Raw genomic sequence first — 23,966 nt, 5'->3', positions numbered from 1 at the left:
CAACCCGTTGGCATTTATGCTAGCAAATGTCACTACTATACTGATAATGAAGAATTAAGTGATGCAACAGTAGCGTAAAACATGGATAAAAATAGACAGGACACACCTCCCAGCCAGCGTACGCCTGTCAGTGAGTTGTGGTCAGTGCTTGAGGGACATTTTGTTAGCTTATCACCATATTTGAGAAACCAAACAACATAAACTATAACAGGAACAAACAAGACATAGAAAAATAATGGCTTAGAAGAGAAAGTGCCATTCCACAGGGAGTGTGGGTTGGAGTCCACTCTGAACCCAGGCCCATGAACCCCGTGCCCAGCCCGGAGTTCAGCCAAAAACATTTAGTTCTTTTAGTACTGCTCCCTCAAGCAGTAGACCAGTCCGGAGGGACTGCAGATGGACGAGAGTTTCTGTTGCAATCCACAGGGGTTGAGAGGGTAATATTCCATAGCTTGAGCAGTTTTTCCCCTCAATCACATTTTTGATCACATGAATTTTGCCGTCTTTCTTGACAAGAAGGCAGGTGGGGAAACCCCACCAGTATAGAATTTTTGGTAGTGGTGATCGGCGGGCCTGCAGAGTCGCTGCGGATAGATCAACGTAGATGGAGATGTTATGATAAGGAACTGGCAAGCCCCCTTTTCATCTAGAAGATCCCATTAAACTTTCCTTCACATGAAAAAAATTTATTCGGGCCAATATGTCCCTCGGGATTGAGTCCTCCTGATGCTTTGGGCGGGGGAATCGGTGCCCCCTGTTGACGGTCAATTCTTGTTGTGAGCAGTTCGGCAGAACTGTGTGAAGTAGATCTTTGACATAACTAGGAATGTCTGCAGCTGCCACAGATTCTGGAACCCCGTGGATTTTCACATTGCTGCGGCGGCTCCTGTCCTCTAAATCAGCTATTTTGGCCTTGAGAGCTGCAATGTCGTCTTCTGCCGCATAGTGTTTATCAATGTGGTCATTGAGGGAGGATGTGAATTCACCAAATTTTCCCTCTATATGGTCCACTCTATTCCCCAAGGCTTGAATGGAGTTTTGCCGAGGGCGCATCAGAGAGTGCATTTCTTGTATAAAAGTAGTGCGCAGAATAAGTAGCATGTCTCTCATGGCTGTGTCTGTGAGATATTTATTGCTGACTGGCATGTCAGCTAAAGGGTCACCTTCACTGTCAGGGCTGCGGTGATGTGAGGGTGCTGCACGCTGACATACCTCATCAGGGGTTTCAGAGGCTGCATACCAGAGGCTGTGTGAAGCAAAGATGAAGGCCTGAGGATCCCCCCGCTCTGCAGAGCGGGTCCCTGGGGACGAGCTGAGGGTGCGTTGAGCCGGCTGGGGGAGCAGGAACCGACCAGGAGAGAGGCAAGTTGTGCCGGCGTCTCCTCAGTCTACTGGAGCGATAGTGATCTCTGGTGCCTTGGGCTCTGCGCTGTGTCCTGGCGTCCCGGAGGAGAAGGGGGATGTCGTGCTGTGTGAAGGGCTGCAGCTTTCTCTGCCGCACGGCCATCTTGTGAACAGGCAGCGTGCAGGGTAAAATTAACCTGACCAACAAGCCGCGGTTCTTCTGTCGTTTTCTGGTGACCGGCATGGTCCAGCGGTGACAAGCTTCCAGAGAGCAGGTGAGGCAACAGGAATTAGCTGTTAAATTAGTCACTGTAGAAGGCTAAAGTGCGGAGCTCTAACAGTGCACGTCCATGTGCCTCGGCAGCCAGGCCAAACCCCCCCCCCCCCCCCCAGTACTTACATTATTAACAGCTGTATGCTACAGAGGAAATTCATTTCTTTTTACATTTCTTTTTTTGTCTAGTCCACAGTCCTCTCTGCTGACACCTGATGCCCGTATCAGGAACTATCCAGAGCAGGAGAAAATCCCCATAGAAAACCTATGCTGCTCCTGACAGTTCCTTACATGGACAGAGGTATCAGCAGAGAGCACTGTGGACAAGACAAAAATGAAATTCAAAAGAAAAAAAATTTCCTCAGTAGCATACAGATGCTAATAAGTATTGAAATGATTGATATTTTTAAAAAGAAGAAGTAATTTACAAATCTGTAACTTTCTGACACCAGTTCATTTAAAAAAAAAATAATAATAATAATTCCACCGGAGTACACCTTTAACACATGTAAGATGTTAGGCATATTTTCAAGCAACATAATTGATTGTGTAATGGTGGGTAATCGCATATGGTGGGTGGTCATAACGCCATTAATGACCTACCACCAAAGATCAAAAAAATTATGGCCTGGGGAATTGCAGAAAAATATAACCAATGCAATTCACATCTGAGCTGCCTTTCCCTCAGATATATTAGTTGGCAAAGGCCACAGCACCGAAATGGAGGCTCCTGTTCATGTGCAAAAGGAGTTCAAATCTATTGGTTCCCCAAAGCGACATTTCACTGGCACATTGGATAGATCCAGTGCTGTTCTCCACTCTGTTGAAATATACTTGCCTTGGCTATATTAAGTTTCTTTGATGTCTATTACTAGAGATGAGCGAACTGAATATGACGAATTCAAATTTGTTAAAAATTTAATAAATTTGATTCATAACAAATTAGAATATCGCTGCAATTCACATTAAAGAATCGCTTCATGGACTCCATTATCTGCAGGCTGGAGGGCTCAAATGGTGGATCCACGTGTGAGGACATGAGGCAAGGAAGTGTAGGAAGGTGGGACTGACGGATGACCATGAATCACATGGTGGCATGCAGCCTATCAGCAGCCCTGTGATGTCACAGCCCTATATAATCAGAAAGCCATTGCTGCAGCCAGATGTTTCAGCATTTTATTGCAGAGAGAGAGAGCAGTGTGTGCACAGACAAAAAAATCTTTACAGCAGCAATTCACCACACGCCCAAATCACTGCAGAAAAGCAGTGACAGGGGAGAGAGAGAAAGAAAGAGAGAGAGAAAATACACTTTTGTGTACTACAGGGCGAGTCTGTACTAGTGCACTGGGGTGTGCTATAACTCTAAAGCTAATAGGGGCCAGTTAGGGTGAGCACTAAAAGCTATAGTCACGAGTAGAGATGAGCGAATCGAAGCTGACGAACCCAAATTCGTTAAGAATTTCAGGAAATATTCCATTTGCAATGAATGTGAATATTGACAAGATTCTATCGTGCAAATCCCTTAATTAAACTCCATTTACTGCGGTGCAGGCTCCAGGGCATCTAAAATGGCGGATCCACATGTCAGTACATGGGGCATGGAACTCTGGGAAGGTGGGAAGGCAAGGCAGGAAGGGAAGTAGGTGGGATGACCCTGAATCACATGCAGGATGCAGTCTATCAGCAGCCAGTCACCCCTGTGATGTCACAGCCCTATATAATCATCAGCCATAATTCCAGCTTCTCACTTTATTACAATACTCTGCAGAAGGCTCAAAGGATGCAGAGCCTGTGTGTGTGTTACAGCAGAGAAAAGTTCCGTCCAGCAGCATTTAACATCCTCCTAGTCATCAGCGTTCTCCTGGACGGAGAGCATTGTGTTTTTTCACTGAAAAGGATTTTTACTGCAGCTGCAGGCATTAACTTCCCAGTCACTTTCTTCGGTATAGTATTATAGAGAGGGGCAGATGGCTGTGTGTTGCCCCATACATTTCATCAAGCTGCCTCAACTTCATAAACCTTAGTAGAGGAAGCAGGCAGGGCCGGTTTTAGCGTGGCCTTAGGCAAAATCAAAAGAGGAGCCCCAAAAGTCGTAATAGTGCACTAACCAGATTTGCACATTTTTGGTCACTTCAAATACCATAAAAAATATCTAAAAAGCAATTGAAAGGTCCCATCAAAACAAAAATGGTACCAATAAAAACAACAAATCACAGCGCAAAAAATTACCCTCATACAATGGTCTCCTCATGCTTCTGCCAACTCCAAGTTGTGTCATTCAGACACCATATGGTCTCCTCATGCGTCAGCCACCTCCATGCTGTGCCATTCAGCCACTATGTGGTCTCTTCACATGCTTCAGCCATCTCCAGGCTGTGCCATTCAGCCACTTTATGGTCTCCTCCTACTGATACCCCCTCCAGGCTCTGTCATTGTGCTGCCATGTGACATGTGACTCCTTGTTAGATTAGGTCCTTTGTACCCACACGCCAGGGCCTGGGAAACTAAAACTTGGGAGTTAAGAGTTTAGGCTGTGTCATTCAGGCAATATATTGTTTACTGATGCTGCTGGGACTGGGTCTGGGAACAAAACTTTTGTTATGTTAGCACTAGCTACTCAAAATCTTCGGTTTAAATTTAAGAATACATCTTTTAATCTTAGGGATTGTGAAGTCCTAGTGTCTACCTCATGCCTCAGCCAACTACAGGCTGTGCCACTCAGGCAATATATGGTTTACTGATGCTGCTGGGCCTGGGAATAAAAAATGTGTTATGGTAGCACTAACTACCCCAAATCTTTGTTTTAAATTTAAGAATTTATCTTTTCATTTTAGGGATTGTGAAGTCCGAGTGTCTACTCATGCTGCTGCCAACTTCTGGCTGTGGCATTCAGACACTATATGGTCTCCTCATACCTCAGCCAACTACAGGTTTTGTCACTCATGCAATATATGGTTTACTGATGCTGCTGGGCCTGGGAATACAAATTTTGTTATGGTAGCACTAGCTACCCAAAATCTTCAGTTTAAATTTCAGAATTCATCTTTAAATTTTAGGGATTGTGAAGTCCTAGTGTCTACTCATGCTGCTGCCAACTCCTGGCTGTGCCATTCAGACACTATATGGTCTCCTCATACCTCAGCCAACTACAGGTTTTGTCACTCATACAATATATGGTTTATTGATGCTGCTGGGCCTGGGTCTGGGAATAAAAATGTTGTTATGGTAGCACTAGCTACCCAAAATCTTTGGTTTAAATTTGAGAATTCATCTTTTAATCTTAGGGATTGTGAAGTCCTACTGTCTACTCATGCTGCTGCCAACTCCTGGCTGTGCCATTCAGACACTATATGGTCTCCTCATGCTTCAGCCAACAACATGCTGTGTCATTCAGCCAATATATGGTTTACTGATGCTGCTGGGTTTTGGTATGGACCTAAACAAAATTTATGGTAGCACTAGCTACCATAAATCTTCAATTTAAATTTCAAAATTCATCTTTTAATCTTAGGTATTGTGAAGCCCTAGTGTCTACTCATGCTTCTACCAGCTCCAGGATGTGTCATTCTGCCACTATATGGTCTCCTCATGCTGCCAACACCTCCACGCTGTGTCATTCAGCCACTATATGGTCTACTCATGCTTCTGGCAAATCCAAGCTGTGTCATTAAGCCACTATATGGTCTCCTCATGCTGCCAACACCGCCACGCTGTGTCATTCAGCCATTATATGGTGTCCTCATGCTGCCAACACCTCCATTCTGTGTCATTCAGCCACTATATGGTCTCCTCATGCTTCAGTCTCATCCAAGCTGTGTCATTCAGCCACTATATGGTCTTCACATACTGATTCCACCTCCAGGCTCTGTCATTGTGCCGCTCTGTGGCAGTAATTCTAAAAGTGATGCCTGTAATCTGCATCTCATAATGAATAACAGTATTATTTCACTACCCCAGCACACACCATATGCGTGTTAGAACACAGCAAAGTGTTCTACACCCCAAATTGAGGTTCTCTGTAGGCCAGAAATAGCTGTATTTAACCCCTTAAGGACACATGACGTACTGGAACGTCATGTGTCCACTCCCGATCTATAATGCGGGGCCACGGCGTGGCCCCACATCATAGCGGGTCGGGCCCGGCCTCTAACAACGGCCGGGACCCGTGGCTAATAGCGCGCGGCATTGATCGATGTGCCGCGTGCTATTAACCCTTTAGACGCGACGTTCAAAGTTGAACGCCACGTCTAAAGTGAAACCGAAAGCATGCCGGCTAGCTCAGTGGGCTTTTCGGGATAGCCGCGGCGAAATCGCGGCATCCCGAACAGCTTACAGGACAGCGGGAGGGCCCCTACCTGCCTCCTCACTGTCCATTTGCTGAATGACTGCTCAGTGCCTGAGATCCAGGCATGAGCAGTCATGCGGCAGAATCATTGATCACTGGTTTCCTATGAGAAACCAGTGATCAATAATAAAGATCCGATCAGAGTCGGCGGCAGTAGCAATCAGTCAGTGTGGACTGTTGGGGGGAAAATCAGCTACTTGGCGGTGTGGCAGTTTTTCATCAAGCATCCGGGGGATGTTAACCTGGCCACATGAAAGATGCAAGATGTGTCGGCAGAAGTTGAAGCACCACGGCCCTGTGTCAACATATACAGCGTCACTATAAAGCGTTGTGGGAGAACTATATCTCCAATGTGGTGGTCCAGCCTGCTGCATCACCCAGCAGCACGCCACTCCCTGTTTCAGCCACTCCCTGCTCCACCTTCTCACCTGAAGGGAGCTTTCTGTCACACCCATTTTCTGTCGATCCAGATGCTCCTGTTCCTACTACTTCGAGTCAGTCATTCTGCCAGTAATCCATCAGCGAAGCGCTGTCCAAGAGACTGCAGTGTGTGCCCATTCATCCACTGGCGCAGAAGCTGAATGTGTTCCTGTCCAAGTTGCTGGTGCTGCAGTCCCTCCCTTTTCAAGTGGTGGACTCTGCACCTTTCAGAGAACTGATGGCTTGTGCTGAGGTAGAGAGTCCCAAGCCGTCACGACTACTACAACTCCCAGCATGCACGAACAGCCAAAGGGCATGCTGGAAGTTGTAGTAGTGTGCCTCCAGCTGTTGCATAACTACAACTGCCAGCATGCCCTTTGTCTGTCAGTGCATGCTGAGAGTTGTAGTTGTACAACAGTGCTGAAGGCACACTGATTGCAAAACAAAAATTTGTAACCCCATATATGGAATACCATATATGTGGATGTAACATGCTCTGCGGGCAAACTACAATGCTCAGAAAAGAAGGAGCTCATTTGGGCTTTTTTAGATTTTGATTTAGACAATGTGTCCAGAATTAAATGCCATGTGTGTTTACAAATTCCCCATGGTGCCAGAACAATGGACTCCCCCCCCCCCCCACATGTGACTCCATTTTCGAAACTATACCCCTCACAGAATGTAATAAGGGGTGCATTGAGCATTTACACCCCACAGGTGTCTGACACTTTTGAAACTGTGGTCCGTGAAAATTAAAAATTACATTTTTCATTTGGACAGCCCACTGTTACAAAGATCTGTCAAACGCCAGTGGGGTATAAATGCTCACTGCACCCGTTATTACATGTTTTAAGGGGTGTAGTTTCCAAAATGGGGTCCACTGTTCTGGCACCATGGGGGCTTTGTAAACGCACATAGCCCCGACTTTCATTCCAAACAAATTCTCTCTCCAAAAACCCAATGGCGCTCCTTCTCTTCTGAGCATTGTAGTTCACCAGCAGAACAATTTACGTCCACATATGGGGTATTTCCATACTATTTTGGGAGAATTTTTCTCCTATTACCCCTGGTGAAAATGAAAAATTTGGGGTAACACCAGCATTTTAGGGGAAAAAATCAAATTTTTCATTTTCACGTCCATTTTTAGCAGAAATTTGTCAAATACCTGTGGGGTGTAAAGACTCACTGTATCCCTTGTTGCGTTCCTTGAGGGGTGTTGTTTCCCAAATAGTAGTTTTTTTTTGCCGTTCTAGCACCTTAGGGGCTTCCTAAATGCAACATGCCCAAAAAAAACCAATTTCAGCAAAATTTGCTTTAAAAAATTTGCTTTCATGTGGCTCCTCTTCTGAGCATTGTAGTGCGCCTGCAGAGCACAGTCCACACATGGGATATTTCCATACTCAGAAAAGATGGGGGTTACAATTTTTTTTATTGGGGGTGGGGCTTTTTCTCCTATTACTACTTGTAAAAATTTTATATTTTGGGGGGAAAAAATGCATTTTCGCAATTTTTTTTTTATAATTCACACATCTGACTTTAACAAAAAGTTGTCAAACACCTGTGAGGTGTTAAGGCTCACTGTACCCCTTGTTACGTTCCTTAAGGGGTCTAGTTTCCAAAATAGTATGCCAGGTGTTTTTTTGTTTTGTTTTTTTTGCTTTTCTGGCAACATAGGGGCTTCCTAAATGTGACATGCCCCTCATAAACCTTTTCAGCAAAATTTGCTTTCCAAAAGCCAAATGTGGCTCCTTCTCTTCTGTGCATTGTAGTGCGCCCACAGTGCTCAGAAGAGATGGGGTTACAAATCTTGGGGGGCATTTTCTCCTTTTACCTCTTGTAAAAAAAAGTAAAATTTGTGGAAAAACCAGCATTTTAGTGAAAAAAAAATTCATTTACACATCCGACTTTAACGAAAAGTCTTCAAACGCCTGTAGGGTGTTAACCCCTTAAGGACACAGGGTTTTTCTGTTTTTGCATTTAAATTTTTTCCTCATCACCTTCTAAAAATCATAATGCTTTCAATTTTGCACATAAAATTCCATATGATGGCTTATTTTTTGCACCACCAATTCTACTTTGAGGTGACATTAGTCACTTTACCCTAAAATTCAAGGCGAAACAGAAAAAAAAATAATTGTGCGACAAAATGGAAGAAAAATGTCATTTTGTACATTTTGGGGGCTTCCGTTTCTACGCAGTGCATTTTTTGATAAAAATAACCCCTAATCTTTATTCTGTAGGTCCATACGGTTAAAATGATACCCTACTTATATAGGTTGGATATTGTCGTACTTCAGAAAAAAATCATAACTACATGCAGGAAAATTTCTATGTTAGAAATTCTCATCTTCTAACCCTATAACTTTTTTATTTTTCCGCATATGGGCCGGTATGAGGACTCATTTTTTGCGCAGTATTCTGAAGTTTTTATCGGTACAATTTTTGTATTGATGGGACTTTTTGATCACTTTTTTTTATGTTTGAAAATTTGTATTCATTTCCAAAATAAGACAAACATACAATGAGGTAAGCATATGAACAATCTGAGGCAATCACAAGAGCAACTGAGCATGCTCAATCACAGACAGGAGAGCATGCAAAACATTGTGAGCCAATAACCAGTCAAAATAGGGTACAGGGGCAGTGGCTAGGGGCCGCCACCTCGCCAAAGGAGGGTTATGTGAAAAAGTGGCACAACATGGTGGAGGCCAGTAACCGGTGCCACTGGGCCCTCCCCTGTCAAAAACTAGAACATAGAGCTAGGGCACAGGAGTCGGATAGCGTGTCTCCAATCCAAGCAGTAGTGGGAGAAGGAGAAAGAAAAGAAAGAAAGGTGGGGGATAGGGGGTGAGCTGAGAGGAAGAGTAGGAGGGAGTAGGACAGAGAGAGAGGAGAGGCATGAGTATAGGACAAAGCAGTAGCAGTACCTCGTGTATGCGGTGGATCCAGCGTCCCCACGACACCCAGGTGGATACGAAAGTACAGGGCTCGAAATGTGTAGGCAATGAGAGAGAGCTTCGGAGTGGGCAGGCAAGGGCTACGGGTATTGTGGGCATTTTAGGAAGTCTAATTGGTTAGGTTTTTGATCGCTTTTTATTCCTTTTTTCATGATATAAAAAGTGACCAAAAATACACTATTTTGAACTTTGGAATTTTTTTGCGTGCACGCCATTGACCGTGCAATTTAATTAAGGATATATTTTTATAATTCGCACATTTTCTCACGCGGCATTACCACATATGTTTATTTTTATTTTTATTTACACAGTTTTTTTTATGGGAAAAGGGAGTGATTCAAACTTTTATTAGGGAAGGGGTTAAATGACCTTTGTTAACTTTTTTTTTCACTTTTTTTTTTTTTGCAGTGCTATAGCTCCCATAGGGAGCTATAGCACTGCACACACTGATCTCTTATGCTGATCCCTGCAAAGCCATAGCTTTGCACGGATCAGTCAGATAGGGGCTCGATTGCTCAAGCCTGTAGCTGAGGCTTGGAGCAATTAATCGACGATCGGACGCCGCAGTCAACTTTGATCGCCGCGTCTGAAGGGTTAACAACGATCGATGCCGCGCGCTGTTAGCCCAGGGCCCCGGCTATGATTAGCAGCCAGGACCAGCCCGGTGTGATGCGAGGTCACAGCGTGACCCTGTTTTAAACACCGGGCTTAGGGCGTACAGGTACGCCCTACGTACCTTAAGGAGTTAAAGGGGTACTCCGGTGGAAAACCTTTTTTTTTTTATCATCTGGTGCCAGAAAGTTAAACAGATTTGTAAATTACTTCTATTAAAAAACCTTAATACTTCCAGTACTTATTAGCTGCTGAATACTACAAAGGACTTTCTTTTTTTTTTTGGGAGCACAGAACTCTCTGTGAATCACGAGCACAGTGCTCTATGCTGACATATCTGTCCATTTTAAGAACTGTCCAAAGTAGGGGAAAATCCCCATAGCAAACATATGCTGTTCCAAAGAGAAAATAATTTCCTCTGTAGTATTCAGCAGCTAATAAGTACTGGAAGAATTAAAAAATTTTAATAGAAGTAATTTACAAATTTGTTTAACTTTCTGGCACCAGTTGATTAAAAAAAAAAAAAAAAGGAGTACCCCTTTAAGGCTCACTGTACCCCTTGTTATGTTCCGCCCCATGTACTGACATGTGGATCCGCCATTTTAGGTCTCCTTTAGCCTGGAACAGTGTAAAATGGAGTTTAATGAAGCGATTTGCGCGATAGAATCGTGTTGATATTCGCATTCTTTGCAAATCAAATCTATCAAATTTTTTAACGATTTCGGGTTCGTCAGCTTCGATTTGCTCATCTCTAATTGTATACTTGCATTTTGTTGTAATTGTGAAAATGTCTATAAAAACTTATTAAACGTAAGAATCATCTCCAGTCTCTGTCTTTCTCTCTGTCCTTATCTCACCAGTCGTAAATACTGAATGACAAGATGATTCATTTCTCTCTCACAGAGGAAGACACATTGTGGAGAAAAAGAAACTAGAAATCTAGAGAATATGAACTTTTTAGGTGAACTTTCTAAGACCTTGCAGTTAACATGGCTGCTGACCACATTGCATACTGACAACATGGCTGACAATATTTGAACAGGCTTTTGGTTCACTTCTGCCCCACAATCAGCACAATAGTAACAAAGAATGTGATAAACAGTGCAAAAATGTTTGTTGCAATTAACTTTATCATTTTGAATTACTGTTAAGATAGAAAACAAAAGTAGAATTGTAATACCTATATAAATTTGTTACCTATCATTTCTGCAAACATTTGCACACACCTTTGTTTCTGCATAGCTCTCTGTGCAAAGCCAAGCATGTGGTATACAGATTCATAGAACTTCTGACAGACTTTCTATGAATCTACAGACCACTAGCTCCACCCTAAATCCCTTAAGGACACAGCCTATTTTGGCACAATAAAAAAATTATGGCACAACCAAAAAATTATCATTTGTGAAGGGGAGACGATAATCATGCAATTTATTATAATTTTTTTTTTACTAATTGCACTTAATCTCTTTATTTTGTGGGTCAATTTAATTTAAACGATGCTCTATTATCCCCTTAACGACAATGGACGTAAATGTACGTCATGGTGACGTGGTACTTAACGCACCATGACGTACATTTATGTGCCGCCATGATCACAAGCACCAGAGCGCTGCTATCAGCAGCCAGGTACCCGCCGGTAATGGCGGACATCCACGATCGCACGGATGTCCACCGTTAACCCCTCAGATGCTGTGATCAATACAGATCACGGCATCTGCGGCAGTGCGGTACTTTGAATGGATGATCGGATCGCCCGCAGCACTGCCGCAGGGATCCGATCATCCAGCATAGCAGCCGGAGGTCCCCTCACCTTGCTCTGGCTGTCTCCCGGGGTCTTCTGCTCTGGTTTGAGATCGAGCAGACCAGAGCAGAAGATCACCGATAATACTGATCAGTGCTATGTCCTATACATAGCACTGAACAGTACTAGCAATCAAATGATTGCTATGAATAGTCCCCTATGGGGACATAAAAAGTGTAAAAAAAAAAAGTAATAAACTGTAAAATAAAAAAGTAAAGAAAATTTGAAAAATCCCCTCCCCCAATTAAAAAGTAAAACGTCCGTTTTTCCCATTTTACCCCCCAAAAAGTGTAGAAAAATAATTAATACACATATTTGGTATCGCCACATGCGTAAAAGTCTGAACTATTAAAATATATTGTTAATTATCCCATACGGTGAAAGGCGTAAACGTAAAAAAAAATTAAAAAGTCCAAAATTGCAGTTTTTTGTCACATTTTATTCTAAAAAAAATTATAAAAAATTAAAACCTAAGCAAAAGTGGTACTGATAAAAACTACAGATCATGGCACAAAAACTGAGCCTTCATATCGCCCCATATACGGAAAAATTATAGGAAAGTTATAGGTGGTCTAAATAGGGCAATTTCAAACATACTGATTTTGTTAAAATGGTTTGAGATTTTTTTAAGCGGTACAATCATAGAAAAGTATTTAATCATGGGTATCATTTTAATTGTATTGACCCACAGAATAAAGAAAACAGGTAATTTTTACCGGAAAGTGTACAGCATGAAAACAAAACCTTCCAAAATTTGCTAAATTGTGCCTTTCTTTTCAATTTTCCCACATAAATAATATTTGTTTGGCTGTGCCGTACATTTTATGGTAAAATTAGTGATGTAATTACAAAGTACAATTGGTGATGAAAAAACAAGCCCTCATATGGGTCTGTGGATGGAAACATAAGAGAGTTATGATTTTTAGAAGGCAAGGAGGAAAAAAACAAAATGCAAAAATAAAATTGGTCTGGTCCTTAAGACCCAGGGTGTCAGGACGTAACGGTACGACTGGGGTCCTGAACAGGTTAATGGGTTATATATTTTTTTCTATTTATGTCCTACCTTTTTAAACAAAATCAGTATGCAGAAAATTGTAGTTTTCTGAACCCTGAAACTTTTTTAATTTTTTCATGTATGAGGCTGTTTGGGGCTCATTTTTGTAGCATGATCTGTAATTTTTGTAGGTATCATTTTTGTTTAGATAGGACTTTGTGAACATTTGTTTATTCCTTTTGTTTCGGATATAAGATGTGAACAAAAATTAGCATTTATGTCGTTTGGCATTTTTTGTTTATGCTGTTCATTGTGCAGGGATTATAAACATTATATTTTGATAATCCAGACAATTTAACACATGGCAACTTCAAATATGTTTATTAATTTTAATAAATTTATTTATTTTTTGGAAAAAGAAAAATGGAGGAGAGGGGCTTTTAAATAATGATAAAAACATTTATTTTTTATTTTATACTTCTTAATTTTACATGCAATCATTAAATTGCATTCACTGTTTAATGTTACGTTAATGCATAACATTGAACTGTGAGATCAGCGCTCCACTGGTAGAGGCTGGCTAGGGCTGCATTCACACTTCGTTTTTACATTACGGGAGCCGGATCTGCCTGGGGGAGGGGCAAACCGGGCTCTCCTGTACCCCAGCCGGACCAGCCCAGAACTCCATTTACTTTAATGAACCGACCGGAGTCAAATGGTGACTCTGGTCAGCTCATTTTTGACCCGTATGCAGTTTCCTGACTGGACCTAAAACCATAGTATACTACGGTTTTAGGTCCGGTTACAAAACCGGATATGGGTCAAAAATGAGCCAACCAGTGTCACCGTTTGACTCCGGTCGACTCATTAACCTCTTAAGGACCAAGGACGTACCGGTACGTCCTGAGTCCTTTCCTTTTCTATAACGCGGGGCCACGACGTGGCCACACGTCATAGCGGGTCAGGCCCGGCCTCTAACAACGGCCAAGACCCGTGGCTAATAGCGCGCAGCACTGATCGCGGTGCCTTACTATTAACCCTTTAGATGCGGCTTTCAAAGTTGACCACTGCGTCTAAAGTGAAAGTAAATCACTGCCGGTTAGCTCAGGGGGCTGTTTGGGATTGTCGCGGCGAAATTGCAGCATCCCAAACAGCTGTAGGACACGAGGAGGGTCTCCTACCTTGCCTCTTGGTGTCCGATTGCCGAATGACTGCTCAGTGAGATCCAGGCATGAGCAGTCAAGCGGCAGAATCACTGATCACTGGTTTCCTTTAAGAAACCAGTGATCAATGTAAAAGATCAGTGTGTGCAGTGTTATAGCCCCCTATGGGAGCTATAACATTGCAAAAAAAAAAGTGCAAAAAAAAAAGTGAATAAAGATCATTTAACCCCTCCCCTAATAAAAGTTTTTTTTCCCATTTAAAAAACAAACCAGTGTAAATAAAAATAAACATATGTGGTATCGCCGCATGCAGAAATGTCCGAATTATAAAAATATATAATTAATTAAACTGCACAGTCAATGGCGTACACGTAAAAAAAATTACAAAGTCAAAAATTGTGTATTTTTGGTCACTTTTCATATCATGAAAAAATGAATAAAAAGCGATCAACAAGTCCAATCAATATAAAAATGGTACAGCTAAAAATTTCAGATCACGGCACAAAAAAAAAGCCCTCATACTCCTCAATATATGGAAAAATAAAAATGTTTTAGGGGTCAGAAGATGACAATTTTAAACGTATAAATTTTCCGTTATGTAGATATGATTTTATTGAGAAGTACGACAAAATCAAACCTATAAAAGTAGGGTATCATTTTAATCGTATGGACCTACAGAATAAAGGCAATGTTTCATTTTTACCGAACAATGTACTGCGTAGAAACAGAAGCCCCCAAAAGTTACAAAATGGCATTTATTTTATTTTATTTTTTTCAATTTTGTCTCACAATAATTTTTCTTTCTGCTTCCCTGTAGATTTTTGGGTAAAATTACTGATGTCATTACAAAGTAGAATTGGTGGTGCAAAAAGTAATCCATCATATGGATTTTTAGGGGCCAAATTGAAAGAGTTATGATTTTTTTAAAGGTAAGGAGGAAAAATTTAAGTGCAAATATTGAAAAAACCCTGGTCCTTAAGGGGTTAAATACATCTCAAAGCAGTACAGAGTGAATTAATCAATAAATACAGTACGTTTCCACTACATTACTTTCATCATCTTACTAGCTGAGTACCCGGCGTTGTCTGGTTTTTCCTTCCAAATCCTTGTTGGGGAGGAAAATAAACAAATGAGGAAGCTTTTGACTTCATATCCCGGCCTTATACATTGTTGTCATATCCCAACCCCATATGCCGTCTTCATATCCTGGCCTCCTATCCCGGCTGCCTATCCCGACCTCCTTTCCCATCTTCCTATCCCGTCCTCCTATCTTGACCTCCTATCCCAACCTCCTATCCCGACCTCCTACCTCGTCCTCCTATCCTGTCCTCCTATCCCGTCCTCCTATTCCATCCTCCTATCTCCACCTTCTATACTGACCTCCTATCCCGACCTCCTATCCCGTCCTCATATCCCGTCCTCCTATCCCATCCTCCTATCTCGATCCTCCTATCTCGACCTCCTATTTTGACCTCCTATCCCAACCTTCTATCATGACCTCCTATCCTGACTTCCTATTCTGACCTCTTATCCTGACCCATAATATGTGTACCAGGTATTTAAATATCACCAGCTGTAGGGAAGTTATGTGTGAACATACATTTCCCTTTGATTTACATGGGACTTTAGACAAAAAACCCGACCATCACAAATGTTGGTAGTTAAGGGTTAAATTAACTATCCTATATTTTAAGTAGACATATAAGTAACATGTGACCAAGTATTATCGAAATATCTCCAGCCATCTGGAAGTTATTCAGCAACATGTATTTCCCATAGACTTGTATACACCAGGATAATATACCAGGATAATACACCAAGATAATACACCGGGATAATAAACGGGATAATACACCAGAATAATATACTGGGATAATATACCAGGATAATACACCGGGATAATACACGGGATAATACACCAGAATAATATACCGGGATAATACACCAGGATAATACACCGGGATAATACACGGGATAATACACCGGAATAATACACCGGGATAATACACCGGGATAATATACCGGGATAATATACCGGGTTATAGTGCTGGTGAAATACTTCCATACTTTGAACTGTGTAAAATTCTAACTCCCGCTATTCTTGATGAGAGCAGGAGATTGCATCTCTGTAGTGTAACCATGGTGACCGTACAGCTAAGAAAACACTGTATGTGCAGGGAGAGTGAAGGAGGTACAGCTGTTAGGTCTATTTATAGGTGTGATCATGCGTATGCATCAGAGTTATGTGTGTGATTGTGTGTATGCAGCAGAGTTGAGTGCGTGATTTTTTGTGTATAGCAGGTTTGAGTGTGTGAGTGTGTGTATGTAGCAGAGATGAGTGTGTGTATGCAGCAGGGTTGAGTGTGTGATTGTGTTTATGTAGCAGAGCTGAGTGTGTGTGTGTATGTAGCAAAGCTGAGTGTGTGAATGTGTGTATGCAGCAGAGCCGAGTGTGTGTGTGTGTGTGTTTATATAGCAGAGCTGAGTGTGTGTGTGTGTGTAAATGTAGCAGAGTTGAGTGTGTTTGTATATGTGGCATAGTTGAGTGAGTGAATGTGTATGTAGCAGTGTTGAGTGTGTGAGTGTGTGTATGTAGCAGAGCAGTGTGTATGCAGCAGAGTTGAGTGTGTAATTGTGTGTATGTAGCACAGCTCAGTGTGTGAATGTGTGTATGTAGTAAAGCTGAGTGGGTGAATGTGTGTATGTAACAGAGCTTAGTGTGTGAGTATGTATATGTTGCAAAGTTGAGTGTGTGAATGTGTGTATGTAGCAGAGATAATTGTGTATGCCACAGAGTTAAGTGTGTGATTGTGTGTATGTAGCAGAGCTGAGTGTGTGTGTGGATATGTATATTTCGATTCTTGTGCCAAATTTTACATCCCAGAAAATTCTGGTGGAAATATCTTACAAAATATTCCATGGTTACTAGTGCCCAGACAAGAGATAACTGTATAAATAAAACATTTCCAAGCTTAACCTCTTAAGGACGCAGAGCGTACCTGTACGCCCTGCACCCGGTCCCGGTGTTTAACCCCTTAAGGACCCAGCCAATTTTCACTGTAGGACCCGGACATTTTTTGAACATCTCACCACTTTCACTTTAAGCATTAATAACTCTGGGATGCTTTTACCTTTCATTCTGATTCTGAGATAGTTTTTTCGTGACATATTCTACTTTATGTTAGTGGAAAAATTTTGTCGATACTTGCATCATTTCTTGGTGAAAAATTCCAAAATTTTATGAAAAAATTGAAAATTTTGCATTTTTTTTTTACTTTGAAGCTCTCTGCTTATAAGGAAAATTTATATTCCAAATAAATTATATATTGATTCACATATACAACATGTCAACTTTATGATTGAATCATGAAGTTGACATGTATTTACTTTTGGAAGACATCAGATGGCTTCAAAGTTTAGCAGCAATTTTCCAATTTTTCACAACATTTTCTAAATCGAAATTTTTCAGGGACCAGTTCTGTTTTGAAGTGGATTTGAAGGGCCTTCTTATTAGAAATACCCAACAAATGACCCCATTATAAAAAATGCACCCCTCAAAGTATTCAAAATGACATTCAAAAGGTTTGTTAACCCTTTAGGTGTTTCATAGGAATAGCAGCAAATTGATGGAGAAAATTTAAAATCTTCATTTTTACACTGGCATGTTCTTGTAGACCCAGTTTTTTTATTTTTACAAGGGGTAAAAGGAGAGAAGTCTTCCTAAAATGTGTAACCCAATTTCTCTCGAGTAAGGAAATACCTCATAAGTGTATGTCAAGTATTCGGCGGGCGCAGTAGAGGGTTCAGAAGGTAAGGAGCGACAATGAGGTTTTGGAGAGTGAGTTTATCTGAAATGGTTTTTGTGGGGCATGTCGCATTTAGGAAGCCCCTATGGTGCCAGAAAAGCAAAAAAAAATACCCACATGGCATACTATTTTGGAAACTACACCCCTCAAGGCACGTAACAAGGTGTCCAGTGAGCCTTAACACCCCACAGGTGTTTCACGACTTTTTGTTAAAGTTGGATGTGTAAATAATTTTTTTCCCTTACGTCCTAACCAGCAGCACAAGTGGGGTGTTCTGCCCCTGTGAAGCTGGCAGGACGGTGGAATTTTTAATTCCGCCCAAGCAATTTAAATTAATTAGCCCCCCCATAAAAGGCCTCCTCCCCTAGGCCATCTTGCTTTTTTTCTGTCCTATGTAAGGACAGCAGGACGGTGCAGGCTCCTTTGGAGCCTGCCTGGACATCTCCCCTCTATTTTGGGGAGATATTTTTGGGGCGCAGTACCTTTTTTCAACTGCCCCCTGTTTTTTTCGCTTTATATTATCTGGGCCTCCGGCCTGGTTTATCTTTAAAATTATTTGTTTTGACTATTTTCTTTGCTAGAGGGATCTGGTGATTCCTCCTAGCCTTAGGGATGCCGCCGCAGGTATTTTCTTACCCGTCCGGCGTTCCACGTGTCCCGGCGCGCGCTTGTTTTCCTCCGCGCCTCCATTACTGTGCGAGCCGTGGACCGGAAGTACGTCATCTGACGCCTTCCGGTCCCAGCCTCACTTTTCTTCAGTGCTTTGCGCTGCTTTTAAAGCTCATATTTAGGTGAGAATTCAGGCATGAGCCCTTTCCTAGTTAGGGAAGGGCTCAGTGGATAATTTTTATTAAAATTCCCTTCCGTGTGTTTCAGCCTATTGTAGGCTGTTCTTTTTCTGGAGGGGGCGGGACTTCCGGGTCCCTTTCCACATAAAGGCAGCTGAGACCTTCATTTGGTCTCTGCTGCCATCTTAGCTAGACCTTTTCACTAGCCTAGCATTAGTGGTTAGAGCTCCTTCTGCATTATAGGTATCCCTCCCGCTATTTGGCTCTAGGGCGATGATAATTTTCTTTATTATCCCTAACTTATTTTCTTTTCTTTCCGGAGTCATGTCTACTCCTTCCTCTAGTGACCCACACTCTGGTGGTCGCAAGGCTAGCGCCAAAAAACGCCATTTAACTTGCGCCAATTGCGGCACTCCGCTTCCAGACGCTTACGAATATAACAGGTGTCCCAGTTGCCGTCCACCCTCTAACCCAGCTGAACCTTCTGTCCAGGACATGTTCATCTGGATGAAGGAGTTTATGGGAAATTCCATATCTGAAATTAAGAGTGCTCTTGTTCCCAAAAGAGCTAGAACTGAATACACTCCTCCTTCTGTGGCGGAAGAATCCGTTATGTCGGTCGATGTATTGGACCAGAGGTCATCTGTACAGTCTGAACAGCCTGTTGAGGTGAAGATGTTTCCACCTCTTTTTCCTGCGGAAAAGACGCAGATATTACTTAGGTCCATCCGGTCAAGGGACCAGGATGTTGACAAAGGGGAAGCCTCTGCATCCACCTCTAGAGAACCTTGGGTTTTCAAGGTGAATGATGCACGCAAAAAAAATGATGAAGGCTGAGTGGAAGCACCCAGATAAACCTGCGCTTGTCACTCGCACCTTTAAGTTGATGTACCCTCTCTCGGACGCGTAATCTGCCTCTGTGGCTATTGCCTCGGGAGAAGTGTCTGACTTCGTGAAGGAGCGCGTGGAGCGCATACAGACCGAGATTGACAACAATGTCCCCAGGGAAGACATCTTGGACAGCTTCAAGACACTCCTCCTTGGTATAGACTTCCTCTGCGAGGCCTCCCAGCAACACCTTAAGCTAGCTGCCAAGTCCATGGCACTCGCTTCCGCTAGCAGACGTCCCTTGTGGTTACGCCCTTGGGTAGCGTACAACACCTCCAAGTTTAACTTGTGTGGGATGCCCTTCGAGCCTACTTGGCTATTTGGTTCTGAACTGGATCGCATAATGGAAGGTTATGCTGACAAAAAGGGCAAATGCCTTCCTGTTCAGGCCTTTCGGGGTAAAGGTAGAGCCAGAGGGGGGAAGTCCCAGGGCCCTTCTAGATCCCAGAGACGTCAGTCCTCCCAAAAACGTGGTGGAGGTCGCGGCCGCGGTAAAGACCGGAAGGCCGAGCTATGATTCTCCACTGACATCCACCAACGTTTTCCCTCTCCCTTCCCCTCAAGTGTTTTTTGCAGAGAATCTATCTGCCCATCCTCCTCCAGTAGGAGGACGTTTAAGTTTATTCCTTACAACCTGGATGCAAGAAATCCAGGATCCCTGGGTTCTGAAGGTTATTCAGTCAGGGTACAGGATAGAAGTTACCTCCCCTCCCCCAAGGAAGTTTGTTTTAACAAAGTTACTTCCTCAGCCAAAACAGGCTGTCATAGAAACCTCAGTTCTCCAATACTTGGAAAAGCAAGCTTTGGAAGAAGTTCCCCCAGATCAAAGAGGATCTGGCGTATACTCCCCGATTTTTTTGGTTCCCAAACCAAATGGCGACTGGCGCATGATAATAGACCTGCGCTACCTAAACCGATTTATAAGGAAAAGACGGTTCAGAATGGAAACCATTCGTTCGGTGGTCAGTATCCTGAACCCACAAGATCTCATGGTCACTATAGACCTGAAGGATGCATACCTTCATGTCCCTATATTTCCTGCCCACAGGAAGTTCTTAAGAATTGCCGTCACCATAAAAGGTATGGTAAGGCATTTCCAATTTGCTGTTCTACCGTTCGGCATTAGCTCCGCTCCCCACACCTTCACAAAGGCGGTGGCTCCAGTGGTCTCTGCTCTAAGACTAAAAGGCCTAGAGATTGTTCCTTATCTAGACGACTGGCTTTTAAAAGCCACTACTCTAGACATTCTTCAAGCTCATCTTCAGCTGACCCTGGATTTTCTTCAACGCCTAGGGTGGCTCATAAATTGGGAAAAATCCAAGATCATTCCATCTACCTCAAGAAGGTTCCTGGGGTTTGTCCTAGACTCCTCTCGGATGACGCTGTCTCTCACCTCAGAAAGGAGAGAGCGCGTCATTAGAGCCGCAGAGTTTTTTTTCGGCACCTCGCAGAGTGCCCATCAAAACTCTAATGAAAATGTTGGGCCACATGTCAGCGTCTGCAGAAGCAGTCCCCTGGGCCCTGTGGCACCTCCGACCTCTCCAAGATCAGGTCTTGACTGTCTGGAATCGCAACCCCAGTGGGTTGGACAAAAAATGCACCCTGTCGTCCGAAGTCCGTGCCTCTCTCAGGTGGTGGACGAACCTGACAGATGGGAAGTCCTTGATTCAACCTCTGTGGATCACTCTGACCACGGACGCCTCCCTTCTAGGGTGGGGAGCCCATCTGGATGACCATCCGGTTCAGGGTACCTGGACCCCTCAGGAAAGGTTACTCTCATCCAACATGAGAGAACTAAGAGCAGTTCGTCTTGTGCTCCTCCACTTTGCTCCCCATATCTTAGGGAAAGCAATAAGAGTCCAGTCAGACAACACCACCGTAGTGGCTTATATCAACAGACAGGGTGGCACAAAGTCCCAAGTGCTCCTCAAGGAGACCAGACTTATTCTATCGTGGGCAGAGCTCAACCTATCCCACCTTGTTGCAGTCCACATCAAGGGGGATCTCAACGTATTGGTAGATCGTTTAAGTCGCGGGCTTGCAGTCCAGGGAGAATGGTCCCTCAACGAGAAGATCTTCAGGAGGATAACCCTGAAGTGGGGTACACCAGAAATAGACCTCATGGCAACCCGGCTGAATGCCAAGGTGAGCAAGTTTTGTTCCCTTTAAAAGGAGGACAATCCGGTGGCGATAGATGCTCTGTCCATCACATGGAGGTTCAGGCTGGCCTACATATTCCCTTCACTTTCCATGATACCCAGGGTATTGATGAAAATCAGGCAAGACCAGACCTCAGTGATTGACATCATCCCATTCTGGCCGAAGAGGTCTTGGTTCACCCAACTCATGAGGATGAGTCAGGGGTGTTATTGGAGGCTTCCCCATGTGCAGAACCTTGTGTCTCACAACACAGGCTCCTGCCTAGATCTGAGGAGACTCAATCTGACAGCCTGGAGATTGACAGGACCCTACTAAGGAGTGGGCTTCCTGCGGAGGTCTTGAGAACTATTGCACACTCTAGAGCGGAGTCTACAAACAAGGTTTACTCCAGGATAAAGAAGATTTTTCTTCAATGGTGTGCAACGAAAGAGGTAGTTACCTCAGATCCTCCTCTTTCTGCAATACTGCATTTTCTCCAGGATGGCTTTGACAAGGGTCTTAGCCCATCCACCTTAAATGTTCAGGTCGCAGCACTCTCTGCCTTCCTTGGCAGGTCTTTGTCACAAGAATCCCTGGTTAGAAGATTCCTCAAAGGGGCTGAAAGACTTAAACCTACAGTTCTCAGACCTATTCCCAGTTGGGATTTAACCACTGTTCTCAGGGGGTTATGCGTCCCCCCCTTTGAACCTCTGGAAGAAGTAGACTTTAGGTATTTGTCCCTTAAAGTCACTTTTTTATTGGCCATAACCTCAGCCAAGAGAGTGGGTGAGCTTCAGGCCCTTTCGGCTTTCGAGCCTTATACTGTTTTTCTACAGGACAGAGTCCCGTTGAGGTTTTTACCTATCTTCCTTCCTAAGGTTCCGACTTTCTCCAATACCAACCAGGTAATTTCCCTTCCAGTTCTACTTCCTAATCCATCCTCTCCTGAAGAAGCGGTTGACCACACTCTGGACATCTCTATAGCTCTCAGAGTCTATATCTCAAGAACTGGAGAATTCAGGAAGTCGGAACACCTCCTTGTTTCTTTTTCTGGAAAGAACAAGGGCTTGAAAGCCTCTAAACCTACCCTAAGCAGGTGGATTAAGGATGCAATCCGAGAGACCTTCATAGTCCAGGAGCTAACTTCTCCTGCCTTTGTCACTGCCCATTCCACTAGGGCAGTCTCTACTTCCTTTGCTGAGAAAAGGTGCTGCTGCTTCTTGGAGCACCCACAATACTTTTTTGAGTCATTACAGGGTTAATGCCAAATGATCGGAAGAGTTGGCCTTTGGGAAGTCAATCCTAAGTGCCACTCTGCCGTAGTCCCTCCCTATTTGTGTTGTTACTCGCTAAGTCCCCACTTGTGCTGCTGGTTAGGACGTAAGGGAAGCGTTAATTTTTAACGTAAATTTGTTTTCCCTTAGTCCTAACAGCAGCACACAAATTTCCCGCCCTAACTTTTTTGTTACTTGTTATTAAGCGAGATGGCCTAGGGGAGGAGGCTTTTTATAGGGGGGGGGGGGGCTAATTAATTTAAATTGCTTGGGCGGAATTAAAAATTCCACCGTCCTGCCAGCTTCACAGGGGCAGAACACCCCACTTGTGCTGCTGTTAGGACTAAGGGAAAACAAATTTACGTTAAAAATTAACGCTTTTCACTAAAATGCTAGTTTTCCCCCAAATTAAAATTTTTTACAAGGGATAATAGGACAAAATGCTCCCCAAAATTTGCAACCCAATCTCTTCTGAGTATGAAAATACCCCATGTGTGGACGTCAAGTGCTCTGCTGGCGCACTACAATGCTCAGAAGAGAAGGAGTCACATTTGACTTTTGAAAAGCAAATTTAGCTGAAATGTTTTTTTGGGGGCATGTCACATTTAGGAAGCCCCTATGCTGCCAGAACAGCAAAAAAAAAAAAAAACATGGCATACTATTTTGGAAACTAAACCCCTCAAGGAACGCAACAAGGGGTACATTGAGCCTTAACACCTCACAGGTGTTTGACGACTTTTTGTTAAAGTCGGATGTGTAAATGAAAAAAAAAAATGTTTCACTAAAATGCTGGTTTTCCCCCAAATTTTACATTTTTACAAGGGGTAATAGGAGAAAATTACCCCCAAAATTTGTAACCCCATTTCTTCTGAGTATGAAAATACCCCATGTGTGGACATCAAGTGCTCTGCTGGCGCACTACAATGCTCAGAAGAGGAGGAGCGCCATTGAGCTTTTGGAGACAGAATTTGGTTGGAATAGAAGTCGGGGTCCATGTGCGTTTACAAAGCCCCCCTTGGTGCCAGAACAGTGGAACCCCCCCCCCCCACATGTGACCGCATTTCGGAAACTACACCCCTCACAGAATTTAATAAGGGGTGCAGTGAGTATTTACACCCCACTGGTGTTTGACAGATCTTTGGACCAGTGGGTTGTGCAAAT

Source organism: Hyla sarda, chromosome 1, assembly GCF_029499605.1.
Source record: "Hyla sarda isolate aHylSar1 chromosome 1, aHylSar1.hap1, whole genome shotgun sequence".
In the NCBI taxonomy this organism is placed as follows: domain Eukaryota; kingdom Metazoa; phylum Chordata; class Amphibia; order Anura; family Hylidae; genus Hyla; species Hyla sarda.
Note: the sequence above shows the minus strand (reverse complement) of the source record.